The 14,920-nt window shown below is 40.5% G+C and overlaps 1 long non-coding RNA gene across 1 annotated transcript in view; it reads right to left on the reverse strand.

Annotated features, from left to right (window-relative positions):
• The window catches only part of LOC125326782, a 146,789-nt gene that overhangs the window by 72,000 nt on the left and 59,869 nt on the right, over positions 1 to 14,920 (reverse strand). The gene's annotated exons all lie outside the window — the stretch shown is intronic.

The following is a 14,920-nucleotide window of genomic DNA, read 5'->3' on the forward strand; positions in this document are numbered from 1 at the left end:
AAACCATCAAGGGTTTCAGCTGAAAGAGATGCTGAAAGAGAAGCTATATGTTCATTTTCAGGAAAATAATCAAATATATTCCTTTCAAGGAGACTACAGCCCTTGCTAAAACTTTTAGGGCCAGCACCAGGGACAGAAATATTCAAGACTAAGACTGCACTGATGCTGATGGACCCATTTCACTGTCAGCTCTGGTGTTTAGAGGGGACCTCCTCCAATCACCTTATCTCATGTCAGCAAAGCTCTCGTACATCACACACACCACCTGTGCTAGGTGCCACTGTCAGCATCTCATCAATTAATGATCAACCAAGATAAGTAAATCAAGTGCAAATAAAAAGGTGCAAAAAGGCCAGATCTTGAAACTATCTATGCCTATTGTTCCCACAGAAAAGCATGGGAGCAGGGAGAGGTCAAGCCCTTCAGTGTCTCTGTTTATACAACTGCTTAATAGAAGCTGAGCTCCATGGAAAATCTAATTCATGGTCTATGGTTTAATTTTGTCCATTTATTTCCTTTCAGCAAGTAATATCTCTTTTGTTATTTTAATTTAGTCTTTGGGTTTTAGCCTTTTACATTAATTTTAATATTCACTCTATAGAAACAAACTGATATGTCAACTATTAAGCACATGGAGTTCCAGCTAGAGAGGTTTATAGCTGGGGTTTCTCTGAAACAGAGAACCCTAAATAGAGGCACAGGAAAAACCACACAGGTGAAGTGAGAGAATGCAAGAGATGATGACAGTATGATTTTGTGATGAGGCCAAACATTACTAACACAAATAGCACTTGCAACTGCAGCAAAAAAAGCAACTGCACTTGGCTTTTCTTTTCTTTGGTTTTGTGATGTTTGGTTTCTTCCTCTTAATAGCAGCACAGTTAAAAGCCTTCCAAAATTTTATTTTAACACCTCTTCCTTCCCAGAATAGAAGTGCAGTGCAGAAAACACCAAAGTTTCTCCAGCAGTTTTACTCTGAAATGGGAGAGTCTCTCCCCAGTGACGTGACTGCACAATCTGGAATTATGGAGGCTGGCATCTATTAACCCATTTGTTAGCCAACACCTACAAGACCACCAAGTAAAGTTCTCCAACAGGCTATTATGGGATCTTACTTTCAGCAGCTTATAAATTTGCCAGTGTTTTATCATTTCAACTGAATTTTGTTCCGTGAGGTATTTTCCTCACAACAGGCACTACTAAAAAAGCCAGTAGGAGGAGGGAAAACTGTTTTAGTTTGCTTGCACTGAAACGTTGAGAAGGAGACCCATGGGTTTTTGTCTCTTTTTTTGGAACCTCTGCTGTCTAACATACAAAAGTTTTTCTGAGATGGGGACTGTGCCTCCTTCCTGTGAGTTCTCTAGAATGCATTAACAGGCGATTCATATAGCAAGATTTCCTATAGATAATAGCAGGCAAAGGAAAGAGAATTTTTATTAATATAACTTATAACTAAGTCTCCTCTAAACCTCTGTCTTCCTTGTGAGATCTGGGTGAAACTGGTCAACAGACTCAGAAGTTACTGGAGGGCAGTTAAAGCAGATATAAAAGGGCCAGGCAGGCTGTGATCTCAGTACCTTTACATTCTTCAGCAAAAACTCCAGGCTTCTAAAGTCTCTGTTTTCTTTACTTAATTGTAGCTCTTCATGAGGTGGAAGGCTTTACACTTCATGCAAAAATGGTCTGTGCAACAGCGATGGGGCATGCCCTCAGTCAAAAAATCCACAAGAATTTCAGCAAGGTGCCAAAAGTCAAGAGTTGAAATAAGGTAATAGAATTTATGAAGAAACCTAGGCAGAGTCTAAGTTGTTCTGATGAGATGGAACAGCAGAGAGAGACAGGGCTGGCTGAGAAGAGGCCACTGGCATCTAAAAACGCAGGATCGTATATGAAGTCAAACCTTGTATGAGACAAATCTTTGAGAAAGGAAAGGACTACTTTAAATGTCATGCCTGGTGTTGTAGTTCTTCATACCAGCTAAGAACTTGTTCCATGGCTTTTGTTTCAGGGCAGCACACACCCAGTACTAATGACGGGGTTTAACTTTGTAAACCTGATGACACAGTGGAGCACAAGATGGTACCAAAAACTCTGCCTGCAGACCTTCATAAAACCCAGTTTCAAGAATGAGTGCACTTCTTCAATCCAATTCCCATCTGCTACATTGCAAAAGGTTCAATTTTTTAGTAGAGCATAAGCCCCAGATATTTGCACTGAGATCTGTTGTGTCATAGAATAAAATTGCCAGCCATGCAAAAACATGACAGCAGGTTGTATTTCAGACTGGAGTCTAAAGATATAATTCAGAGCACAAAGTCTTCCCTTACTGTAATGGGTTATTTCTTGTTACAGTAGATCTGTTAGTGTTTCTCACTCTGTTCAGCATAGTAAACAACATCTATAGCTGTTCCCTTGGCAGTCTCTGGAGAGAAATGGTTTCGATAGTTGTGTTTAAAATGGGCAATAATGGATTTTATGGTGAGCTGGTAATTGGAAAAAAGGCTTTGGGAACAACTTCTACTCAAAGTTCAGCACAGTGAAGTACTATAATCAGTCCTCTGAAAAAACCCAAACATTATCAGGACCAGATGTGCTGAGTATGACCCACCTCTGAATCACCAATAAAAGCAACATCCAAGGACCACCACTGCAGTGTCCAGCTGGCAAACAGCTTCCTCATCTCCTTTTCCTGGTCACAAGCCCCATTTCTCTTGCCTGCAGAATCATTCAGAACAATCTCCCTTTTTTTATCCATTTTTGTTATAAAAGTTGGAGAAGGAATCTCCAGAAATGAAGACAGTGCAAAAGGGGTGGCCCAGGTGCAATCACCTCTTTCAGCAACACTGTTTTTTAAGTCAAGCTACTTACTTATCATGGGTCAAATTTCATGGCCCTATGGGTGGAAAACTCCATAATCTTCCTACTGCAGATTTTGGCTACAGTTTTTTTATGCTTTCTCAGGTGCATAAGACTTTATTTCCTTCTCCTCTGGAAGATGCAAGTGATGCTTACCATTCTCCATCTTCCTAAAGAGTTGGTGCATAGCCTATTGCCAAAAAGAGAAAACGGCTTCAATCCCAAATACAAAATTTCTGGCATTCCCACACAGCCCAAGAAGCAGTGCTTATAAACATTTTGCTTGGGTTTTTCACACCATATATATTAGGAATGAACTGCAGGTCAAATAGTCTGGCAATTCACTTGCTAGCTTAGCAGCTTGAGGCTCTGCCTCGGGGCCTTTCACACCAGCAGCTATTAACTACAAAGAAATGTCACCTGTGCTGGTCATTATTGTTAATTATGGAATTCCTCTATTCACACATCCCTGTACTAAAAGCTTTTCCTATCAGACTCCTTCCCCTACCACTCAGGACCAGGGTGCTGTGATTATCACACCCTTAGAAGCACAAAGCAGTGCACAGTGGAGTCTCAGGAAAAGCCAGACTGTCACAATTTTATCTGCACTGGCTCCAGTAACACCGACCAGACAAAGGGCTAAAGCCCTGCTCATTGCTGTCTTGCACGCTCTTATTTTACACAGTTATCTAGGATTCAGGCTGCCCACAGTCTTGAGGTATATGGAGTCAGAACTCTTCAACCAAGCCCATCTGGGGCAAATGAGACCTTGGTATCTGGTTAAGAAAACACAGGCTGGATAGCATTTATGAATTCATGCAAGACTTTTCTTCAAACAGCAAGGACAACTCAAAAAGACAGGAAAAGGGACAGTAAATCTACAGTGTTCAGAGCAAGCTACCTACCTCTGATGGACAACAGTTTTGTGTTCCATATGATCTGTGAGCTGCCGGATGTGCTGTGCTTGTGCTGCTTTACAACAAAAAAAGACAAGGGCTGAAGTGAAAAATGAGATGAAGTGCACTTTCCACAAGGAAATGAAAGCTGGAAACAACCACAGTATAGCACAGAGCCTTGGTGCATACAACTACAACTACCACAGTAACTGATATTTGTCTAAATTTTTCAGGTTTCCATTAAACCAGTAAGGCCCAAAAGACCATCACCTTCCCTTACCCAAAGACAATTTTGATTCACAGCTTTCAGCTCACCCAGATGGAAAATTTTAAAGCTCTTCTCACTCCTGAGCCATTTCTCCACAATACTTCTGCAGGAGAGGAACCAAAGTGGCTGCTACTCAGCAACATCTGCATATGCCATAAGGCAAAAAACATCCTCCCACTTCCAGCAGGAATTGCTGCAAGATGCAACTATCCTTGCAGATAGTTATCCCTAATTGCCCCTGGAGGATGCACTCACTACCCCTTAGGTATCAGTCAGCAATTGAAATCCAGAGCCCTTATTTCATCAAAACCTGATTTGTCCTGGAATCTGTAGTTTTCTTAGGAAAAACATTCAGGAAACATCTCTGTTCATAAATCCAGTCTAAAAGGTCCCTGGGAGCTAATATGATTGCACACTGTAGCAAATAATTTCTAATAATTTATGTCTATTATGACATATGGATATAACAGCCAAGGACTTATCCTGAAAACTATCTGAAACGTGAGTTCAGCATGCCTTTCATTTCTTGAAAGTTTTATGTGCTCTATTACTGTGGGGTTGGACTCAACAGGCTAAATAAAGCTTCCTCTTGCTTGTCCAAACTGAAATGTAAAATAAGACAGGCGAAATAAGCATTTCTTTTCTACACAGCAGCACATACAAAATTTTTTCACTGAAAAAAAGAGCTACAGCAGTCAAGCCTCTGGGTCATTCATCTCTCTGTGAAAAGAGTAGTTAAAAGTATATGTTAATGTTCCCTGCCAGTTTGTCTTCTCTTAGCCTCTTTCTTCCAGGGCTTTCATTATGTTCCCCCTTCTATGTAGTTTTAAAAGGTTTCCTTGTTTGACAATTTTGCTGAAGGCAATTATGTTACTTGCTTTCTCCTGAGCTCAATATACAACAGCAGAAGTGGTACACTGTACATATGGTTAAGATCTGTTTTAAAAACACTTGCAGATTGCTATCAAATCTTGCTGTGTGGCTTGTCATTCGCGTTTAGCAGATTCTGTGAAGAAGCTCTAACACTCTGCTATGGGATAGTCCCTTGTTTGAAACTGAAGAGATGAAGTTTCTATTGTTCAGCAGCAGAGATGGTTCTGTATTAAACTGAAACAAGAAAAACGTATTTAGGAACCAGCAAGGAAAATACACATCTTGGGATGACAGCACAGCTTCACGTGCTTCATTAAATGTTCACGAGTCAAGTCTATTCTGCTTTCTGATGAGAAAACTGTTCTTATTTTCAGTTTGTAATTACAAAAAAGGCACTTTGGAGGTCATAAGGGGCTTCATGTCCAGGGCACTCTGCTCTGTGCATAACAGTTTGATATTCACCTGCCATTACCAGAATGCAGTACAAATCCTGCTGCAGGACTCTGCTGCTTTGGCTAAACCCAAACACTTTACCTGCATTGGACTTATCAAAGCCAACATACAAGTAATTACACAAGCAAAAGAGTTTTTGATATTTCTGGGTGCTTTCATTTAACACATCTCTCTAGCATGTGTATCCCCTGGTGTACAGTCACACTGCTGAGCTCAAATTTCAGTCTTTCTCTTTCGAGGGGTACTGATAAGGTTTGAATCCTCTATTTTACCTCATATTTCAGAAAGCATGGAGAAATTCAGCACTGTCAAGATTCCTCCTCTCCAAAATTAGATTGAAACCAGGAAATAAGTTAAAATATTACCAAGATGGAGTTATAATATGGGATGGATTCACAAGACAGAAGTGCTGTGATTTCAAAATGAGTCACTCTCTCCCTTTGCTTCTGTCCTGTTACCATCCCAAATAACAGTTCAAGGAGGGATTCTCTTTCTCAGGCACCATCTCAAAATATCCATTCTACTGGGGAAAAAAACCACTGTGCCTACATCTTATTTGCACCCTTTTGGGAAAATGTAGTGCAGTCAAGACCTTGGCATCACCCTGGTCCGTAACAATCCCACAGGTGGGAATGTGATACAGGCAGCCCCACCTGACTTGACCCCAACAAAAAACCTGGGTAAATTCAAGTGAATTGAAGGAAATATAAGAACCTAAATTGTCTGAATTCGGAGAGTTTGAAATGATAATTTTAAGGTCACATTATCTTAGTTTTTGTGTCAATTTTTGCTTCTTTTAAACATTTTCTTTGTCGAACTGGCTTTCCCTATCAAGGGAATTTAAAATTATATGCAAGCCATTTAGGTACACAATGTACATTACTACAGCACAAAGGACATTGGGAAAGCTGAAATTGGATGAACTTTGCAAGAAAAAGCCAGCTTGGGGAAAGTTATTCCTATGTATCACTGCCAAGTTTAAGTAATATAGTAATGACATGGGAGAGGACACATAAAGCACCATCTGGATAATTAAAATATACACAAAGGTGGTATGCAGACAAGTATCATCTGAATGTTAACAATGTAAAATGGTAAAAAAAATTAACCCTTCATGGGCACATTGATGTCAGAGACAGGTGTTACAGGAGAGTAGGGAAGTCAGCTTCCCTAAGACTCACACCAGGTGCAGGTCACACCAACATTTTAGCTGCAGTTCTGTAGCACATTTAATGCTTATATAACTTAAAGCACAGGCTTTGTGCTTGTAAATCCTTAAATTCACATATAATACGCTTAAGTGCTTTTCTTCACGTCAAACAAGTCTGCTGCTCTCTCTCCCACCACTTGTAAATCACACTGCATTTTCCTCCTCTCCTTACATCACTGTAGATGTAGTCTCAGCGGAAGTTGGCCTTGCAAGTCAAATGGTGCAACATGGCTCTAACGTTATAAAATCAGGACCTGAATTATTACAGTTGATAAAATTTTTTTTTGTCAAGATCCTAATAACTCAGCTCTCCGTCCCAGACTGATCAGAAGGTGGCAGTATTTCAAAACATTACTGTTTGGTTTTACCAGAGGGGCATTTATTTTTTAATTGACTACTTGTTAATAATGAATTTTATTATTCCTAACATTTAAAGGTCAAGAGCTGTAACTTTTAGTGGTTGAGGTGCAGTGGAAGCAGTAACATGCATTAGGCTGCAATTTTGAAGAGAATCTGGTGAATCTATCAGTATGGGGAGACAGAGGGTGGCATTTGCTTTCTAACTGTTTTTATTTGCTGTAAAATATTTGTTAGATGCTTTTATAGAAATGACCACTTCTATGAAAGATGAGATAAGAATTTCCAAGGTGTCCAAAGCTTGCTCTTGTGTCCCAAAGCAGTCCCTAAATTCAACAAGGTTCCTGGGAAATATTTTGCCTGATTTGTACCCTGTATTTTCTACAGATTTATGTGAACTATCCCCTTGCACACTTCAAACTGCCATCCTTTGCTTTAACAACAATCATACACACTGTGAACTGCTCTTCCTGAAACTAAAAATGTCCTACTCTTGTGTTTGAGCTGCCACTGCTTTGTCTTCTACCCCTGTACAACAGAAGGCGGATTTTAGCAGCCACCACCCTTTAGCACCTCTCACTTTACATGCACAGGAACATTCGCAGTGAAAGACGTGCACTGAACAGCTTCATAGCAAATCCAACTGTGGCTTGAAGTTCCAAATAATAGCTCTGGATCACTCAACTAGTGAATTCAGGGAAGGCACTGCAAACAAGGTGTGAGTCTACAGTCTGGCTTTCCCACGTGCATGGCTCCACAGTGAAGCTGTCTGATCGAATTAAAAAGAAGGTGAGAGAGAACAGAAAGTCTACCTTCATTTGGCAAGTAAATCAGCAAAGGTTCTTACAGAAATGGAAAGGATGACAGAAGAATCTTTGCCTGCAACATTCTTCTTCCATTATTTACTTCTGCTCACTTTTAACATGGTTTTGTCCAATAACTCTAGAAAAACCATTCCAGAGTACAAAGGAGAGGGGGTAGAAGTTACAGACTAAAATACAGTTGCTCAGACTAACACACTTTCTTCCTTATCTTTCTATCTGTACAACTACAGGAATTATCCAGAAAAGAGGAAACATTTTGTTGGTGATTTGTTGAACCTATGTGCTGTGTCAAATCATTTGTGCCAAGATATTTAAGGAAATTAAATACCATAAAAACCACCCATGAGACCAAAACAAAATGAAAACATCCAAGTCAACAAAATAGTTCAGCAAACTGAAATAAGAACTAGGAATATTACAGTATTCCTAAATCAGCCTCAGACTGCTATAGACTTGAACTAATATTCCCCAAGTGCTCACAGAGGAGTCGGTTTGGATTTACAAAAGCTGTTGAAAATAATAGAAACAAAGAATATTCTGATTTGGAAGGAACCACAAGGATCATCCAAGTCCAACTGCTGGCCCTGCACAGGACACCCGCAAGAATCCCACCGTGTGCCTGAGAGCATTCAATTGCTATGAATACAGATTGTCAGCTTCACTTCAATAATGCTGATCAAAATGACTATATTTAATATTTTGGGCTTACCTGGACAAATAACTTCAAATACTGGCCATTGGATACAGTTTAAATTCTACTCACAATGAATCAATGCAAAGCAGAGATATTTAGTGGATATACTCAATGTGTACAGCAAGGCAAGTAAAAGGAAGTTCCATCCACCTTTACTTTGATAAGGGAAAATTAGGCAGGGAGTCATGGAGTTAAAATGTTGAATGATTTACATCCCCAAATAACAAGAGAAGAAAATGAAGTTCTGTTTCTATTTCTTCAGAGCAATTAAGACAGCCAGCTGCCTGGGCACAAAAACCCAAGAAAACCCACTATCTCCTGCTAATGTTTTATTATAGTCACTGCCTGACAATCATTTTTGTCAAAGAGGCACGTTCTGTAAACACTTGTCAGCGGTCTCTGCTGCCTTGCTTTGCTCCTGTGGCGAAGCATGAAGTGAAACAGCAATGCAGGAGCATTACCACAGTTGCTTTCTCCCCTCTGACAATAGGCAGGCTTCTTTGGAAGGACCTCCGTGTTGGCAGGCTGCTTTTCATTACAACAAGGCAGCCAATTTTGGATATCATATGCAGCTGAAAAATTGTGAGTAAACTGCCATTACTTGCAGTAGGAACTGAAAAGGCTTTGACTTGCAAAAGGGAAGATCATAGGCCAACAAGAAATTCTTTTTTATTTAGGTGGACTGGAAAGAAAATGAGGGTTCATGCCCTCAAATTGCAGAAATCCTTTGTTCTGTTATCTTCTAATACAAAAGTGGGAGAGCCAAACACATTTCATTTGTACTCAGAGATGAGAGTTACCACCGTGCTCAGTTATACTGGACAAAGCTCTATTGAATTGTCCAGGACAAAAGCATGCCATTTGTATTGAGTGCAGATTCCCCTTACAATGCCATCTGGTTTCTGAGGCACAAGTTTTACAAGTACTTAAACATCACTTTGCTTAGTGCTGCAGTGTTTAACTGGTTGAGGAGCTTGACTCTTACTTGCACAGGGAAGTCAGGCACACAAAAGTCAGCGCCCTGTTTGTTTCTGCCATTGCTTGGAGGTTTTCTGTTTGGCCAAGGGCACGCAGCAGTTCACCACCTCTTTCCATGCACCAAGTCAGCTGGGTCTGGACCAACAGAAATCCCCAGAGCTCTACAGACACATCTCTAGGGATCCAAATTCTTTAAAATCTGTCTCTAACTGTCTAAAGAAAAACAATCTTGTTAGGGGTGATGTGATGCCAAAAGCCAGGTGTGTTTTGAAAAGCCTCTTAGCTTCACAAGAATTCTACCTCATGCCCAGGGAGGAGTTAAAGTCCCCTCTGTACAGTAGCTGATGCTAGAGTGAGCTTTCCTCCTACTGGTTTCCAATACACTTAGTTTCCAGAGAGGGATGTTTTTGCAGATTGGAAGAAAGCAGCTCTTCAGTGGCTGTGCCAGGCGAGGCGCTGCCGCACACAGCTTGACTGTGCTGATACTAAATGCTCTGATTCTCCTCCTAAGTAACAGTGCTAAATAAAACAGCAAGGTGAAGTCTCTCATTGCACAGGCAAAAGGAGGTAGGGAAGTGAGGCATCCTACTGGGTGGGCTTTCCTATCTGCACCCCTTTCTGTTTTTCTGGATCTGAATTTTAAAATGGGTTGTATTTTGCCTGCAGCAATTTCTTTTAATAACTGCAATTATTCTCTTCCATTGTTCTGACTCTTACAAGCAAATTAGGGAAATTCAAAGGCAATTTTCATGATTGTTTGTTGTCAGGCGCTTATGAATGGCTCTTCTATTTCACTGGGACGTTTCATCAAATAAATAATGAGTGTGGCACAAGAGTCATAAGCAGTCAGATAGAGATCAGTGAGTTTTAGGGACAGATGCCACTTAGTGCTTAGGTGAGCATGCAGGAGACACAGCAGGACACAGCAAGATATATTTACAGCGTCCATGTTTAAGAAGGGGTAATTTTTCTCTCCTCACATGCGACTGCGCATCTTTAAAGATCTCATTTCACACATTTCTCACACCCCACCCAGAAATCCATGAAAAGAGGGGGTAGTGTTGGGAGGTTTCACATCCCCTCTTCTCTCAGCGCTTGCATAGCCAGCAGAGAGAAGTTGCAGGCCACAGCAAAGGGCGACCTGAATAAATAACACCAGGACTTTGTGCCATACTGTGTGGGAAACAACATTCACAATGTGAGTTTACAACAACAGCAAGACTACATTTCTGGAAAAAATCCAAAGTCAAAGCTTCCAAAAAAGACTCAAGCATCCATTTATCCTGCTCAAAATATCATGCAAATATGTCACCTAAGTGGCATTCATCAATGACAGAGGATCAAGAACACATGCCAAATCATCTCATGTTCAATTTGGCTGGAGGAAAGTGAATGTACAAGGCAAACTTAAGCTAATAACTTCCAAACCCTCCCCCATCTCTGAGGTTTTTAGCATAAAAAATGACTAATTCTCACTTCCATTAACATGCATATACTCCTCTGCTAGATCACTGTAGAGACAAGCCAGGTATAAAACACAAGCCTGATGTTTCTAGCCTGGTTTAGTTTTTTTAAACCTCTGATCAACTGTAATCAAATTCAACGAAGTGGGAGAAATCTCAGTCTAACTTACATAAAATTCAATTGGATTCAATACATCCAGCATTGTGATGTCCTAGTGGACCACAGAGGCTCAGCAGCATCAAGAATCTTTTTAAATGTTCCCAGTGGGCGCTCATAATTAGTCATGAGTCAGACATCTGCATGATCCTGAACTTAATTCCAGTTCTTGCTGAATTACTTTACTACATACTTTTTAATGTTGATGAAGGCAGAGAAATGAGAAGTCCCAGCAAAATACCTGTAACCTGGCTAAAAATTCACATGCAGAATCTTCTCTTCTTATCTAATATCATTTGTGCATTACAGATTTTGTGCAATCCGCCTTGGCTACAGACAGAAATCAAACCATTCGCCTCCTGAATGACTCAGCAGGGAGAAAGTCAGAGGCAGCGCTAAAATATCTATCAAACCCTGTGTTCATAAGGTGCTCTGAAGAGGTTCTGCTTCATAGACACAGCTTGGCAACCCATATAATATAGAGCTTCTTCTCAGAAGATCTATGCTTATGAGAATTTCTGAAAGCCCAGAGGCAAAAAGCTAACTCTGACAGAAGGAAATTAGCAAAACTCTCCTCCATCTTCTTATCCCAAGGCAACTTGAGCCTAGTTCTGGAAATATTAATCTATTCTCAGCAGCTCTTCTCACATAAAGACTGTGGACCATAACCTAAATAACCACTTTTAATAACTTTTACTCCAGTATTTAGAATTTTCTTTATTGAGTACCTTTGCAATACGCAATCATGCCCAGCTTGGTCTATAAACTTGTTCAGCCTCAGGTTCTCCTGAACTCACCAGGACTAAGAAAACTTTTCTTTTCATCCGTTGGGAATAAAGGCAGAAGTTCTGTTCAGAAAATAGCTATATATGTGCTCACTCAAAATAGTATATAGGTTACTGATATCGCTATAAAAACAAAGAACATTTGTACAAAAAGGAAAACTGATCTTGTGACTCCTGAATTTTAGCTACGAGGGTTTGAATTGCTCCTTGTATCAGTATCTCATCATGGAGAGAGACACCTTACAGGTCCCTTTTTTCCTTGTCCCCTTCAGGCTCGAGTGTGTGCTCCAGGCAGCTGCCCCATGTTCTCTGTGCTTGCTGGCAGCCTCTTCCAGCCAGCCATGCCCCTGGCAAGGTCTCCTTCCTCTCCACCATCCCAGTGGGCCCATCTCTGCCTGACAGCAGCAGCCACGACAAGGTAGAAAAGTCCATCCCTTTTGACAGCAAAACCTGGATAAAGCAATACTAGGAATGCAGATTTTATCTGGTAACAGGGCTCTGCTGTTTCATGTCTGTGTTTTGAGTGAGAGCAGGGGTGATGCCAGATGGAAAGAGACCACAGGACAGAGGCAGCCTTGGCACAGCCTTCCCCAGTGCTTTCTGGGTTTGCCTCAGACAAAACTACTGCAGAACCCCTTCATGTGTACCCAGTCCTCTCCAAGCAGCCAGCTCCCATCCTCCATCCTTAGCTCCAGGTGTCCCTATCTGAGTCTACCCTCACATCTTCTCACACTCTGGAGACCACAAAGACCTTACTGCTCACAGACTGAATAGGTAAAGGAGCCCTTTGCACCCTCTCTCTTCTACACAGCCATGCCAAGAGAAAGGTGACTGGTCATCAGGGATCCTTAAGCTTTTTGTCACAAAATTTGTAGCACTGTCCTTGGCTTCAAGATTATTCCCTTTTTCTCTGTGTTATGAAAAAATTAGCAGAAGAAAATAAGAATGTGAACTGGTTTTGCATTTATTCAGATTTTTTTCCCCCAAAGATCTAAGCCTACATGAAGCAGAAGAGAAAACCCTAGGGAAAACAAATCAGTAAATCTACCCAGGAACATTTAGACCATTCCATATCTTTGTTTTCTTACTCTCTGGTAAACTGAATTTATAAATTGAAGGGAAGGCATAAAAATAATCAATGCTTTCTAGAGCCATTACTGGAAGCACCTAATGACAAACAACTCCATTAGTAAAAAAAAACCTGCAAACCTTAACGCTGTAGCTTTCTGCATTCTTACGTTGGCTTTGCTGTCCCTAGTCAATAGAAGCTTAGTTTATGATAATTTAAAAAAATTACAGTATTTACTATAAGGAATCATAAACAGCAATAGAACAGATAGAAAAAAATAGGGCTGGGGAGCTAAATAGAAATAATGTTTGTAAGCAGCCTGGACATAACCCTTCCTTATTCCAGATGAGATTTTTGCCCATTAAGCAAGAATTAAAATAGCATGTGCTTGCCATCCCAATACGTAACATTTGAACTACTAGAATGATGTTTTAAATACAGGGCTTTATCTAGAAAAAGGTCTGATACAAAGCCACTTTATGTAAGGAAATTTTCCTGCTGATTGGAACAAATGAAGCCATGAAACAAGGACAACCACCACAAGTAGACAGAAAACTAAGAGGAGCTATAGCAGCAGTAACCATCTACATAAAAGGTTGCAGGAAAAAGGAAGGGGGCAATTTATTCTCCACTTCCAGGGTAGACAGGATAAAAATAACAGGCTTAAGTTACAAAACACATCTGTTTTGCAAGAAAAAAGACAACTTGTTAGCAGTGTAACACCGGACTTCACCACAAGATGAAGCAGTGGTCTCTTTCCCCACCTTGACAACAGCTACCAGACAGCTCTGAGGAGTGGCTGAGGTTCTGTTTGGTTCTGTTTGGGCACTGAAAGGCCCCTACCTGCCTCAATTGTGGCAATTCTTCCACTATTCCAAATTGCAGCAGCTGGTTGCAAGATGAGAAACCCCAAATCCTTCCATGGTCGCCAGTACTTAATCCTCCTCTGTTTCACAGGGAAAGACATAGGAGATAATGCAGTTACCAGCATTACTCTTACCCCAGAGTGCAAGAGGATGATCATTATGGAAAGGTACTGGAATCTGAGACAAGTGGGGTCCTTGCCACCCTTGAAGCTCCTCCACTACACCCCTCACTACTTCTGGTAAAGCAGACACACACATCGTAGGAAAAGCTGTGGGCTTAAAATGGACATTTGCCTAACTGTAAATGAAACAGACAGCAACATATTCAACACTTTTCAGGAGATTTAGAGGCCTAACCCTGACTGGAAATGAAGCAGTCACTGCATAGCGCCACTTCTGAAAACAGGACCTGAATCTCAGGTGACATAGGAACCTTTACAAATCCTACCACACATTTGAACTAAAATAAGAGCCACTATAACGCCACTCATAAAGAAATTTTACGTCTCTTTTTACAGTCCTACTTGTCATTTGGGTGCCAAGCATATATATTTCATAAAGAGTTGATAAAGAGTTAATGTGCATGTTAGTATATAGTAAATCAGTTGTTACAGAGTCCAGCCATTGTGCAGGTTGCTTCCAAATTTGGCCTGCAGCCATCTATGGCACCTTCAACTGATGAGCTAATAACCTCAGTAATACACACCATCCACTCCTTGAGCCACCTATGCTTTCAATCTATCATTTATTACCTTTTCTAAACTATAGATAGACCCTTAATATAAAGAATGACCATTTTATGTTTGCTTGCCTGAATATATATGAGCACTCAGCCACATCATTAAAATAATTTTACTGCTAAGGCATACCTAATATTCCAAACAGATAGAGCAGAATTTAAATTAGGGGGAAAAAAAAGACGGTGATTCCTTACAGAAAGGCTTGGAGATGTGACAGGAAAGAAGAAAATGGATTTGTACAAAAAAACAAGTCCATAAAAATGTGAACTTTACTGAAAAGTTTTCTGAGCTTTGACAGACTTTCAGTTTGTTTTTAGCTTTAATTATGGCTTTGCATTATCCTTGCAATTTCTGTGTTCTACTGACCATGGGAGTAAAAGTATTGAAATACCACCACTAACATACCAGGTGTTTTTAAGTCAATGCCAAAG

This window comes from Corvus hawaiiensis, chromosome 5 (assembly GCF_020740725.1).
Source record: "Corvus hawaiiensis isolate bCorHaw1 chromosome 5, bCorHaw1.pri.cur, whole genome shotgun sequence".
NCBI classification, from domain to species: Eukaryota; Metazoa; Chordata; class Aves; order Passeriformes; family Corvidae; genus Corvus; species Corvus hawaiiensis.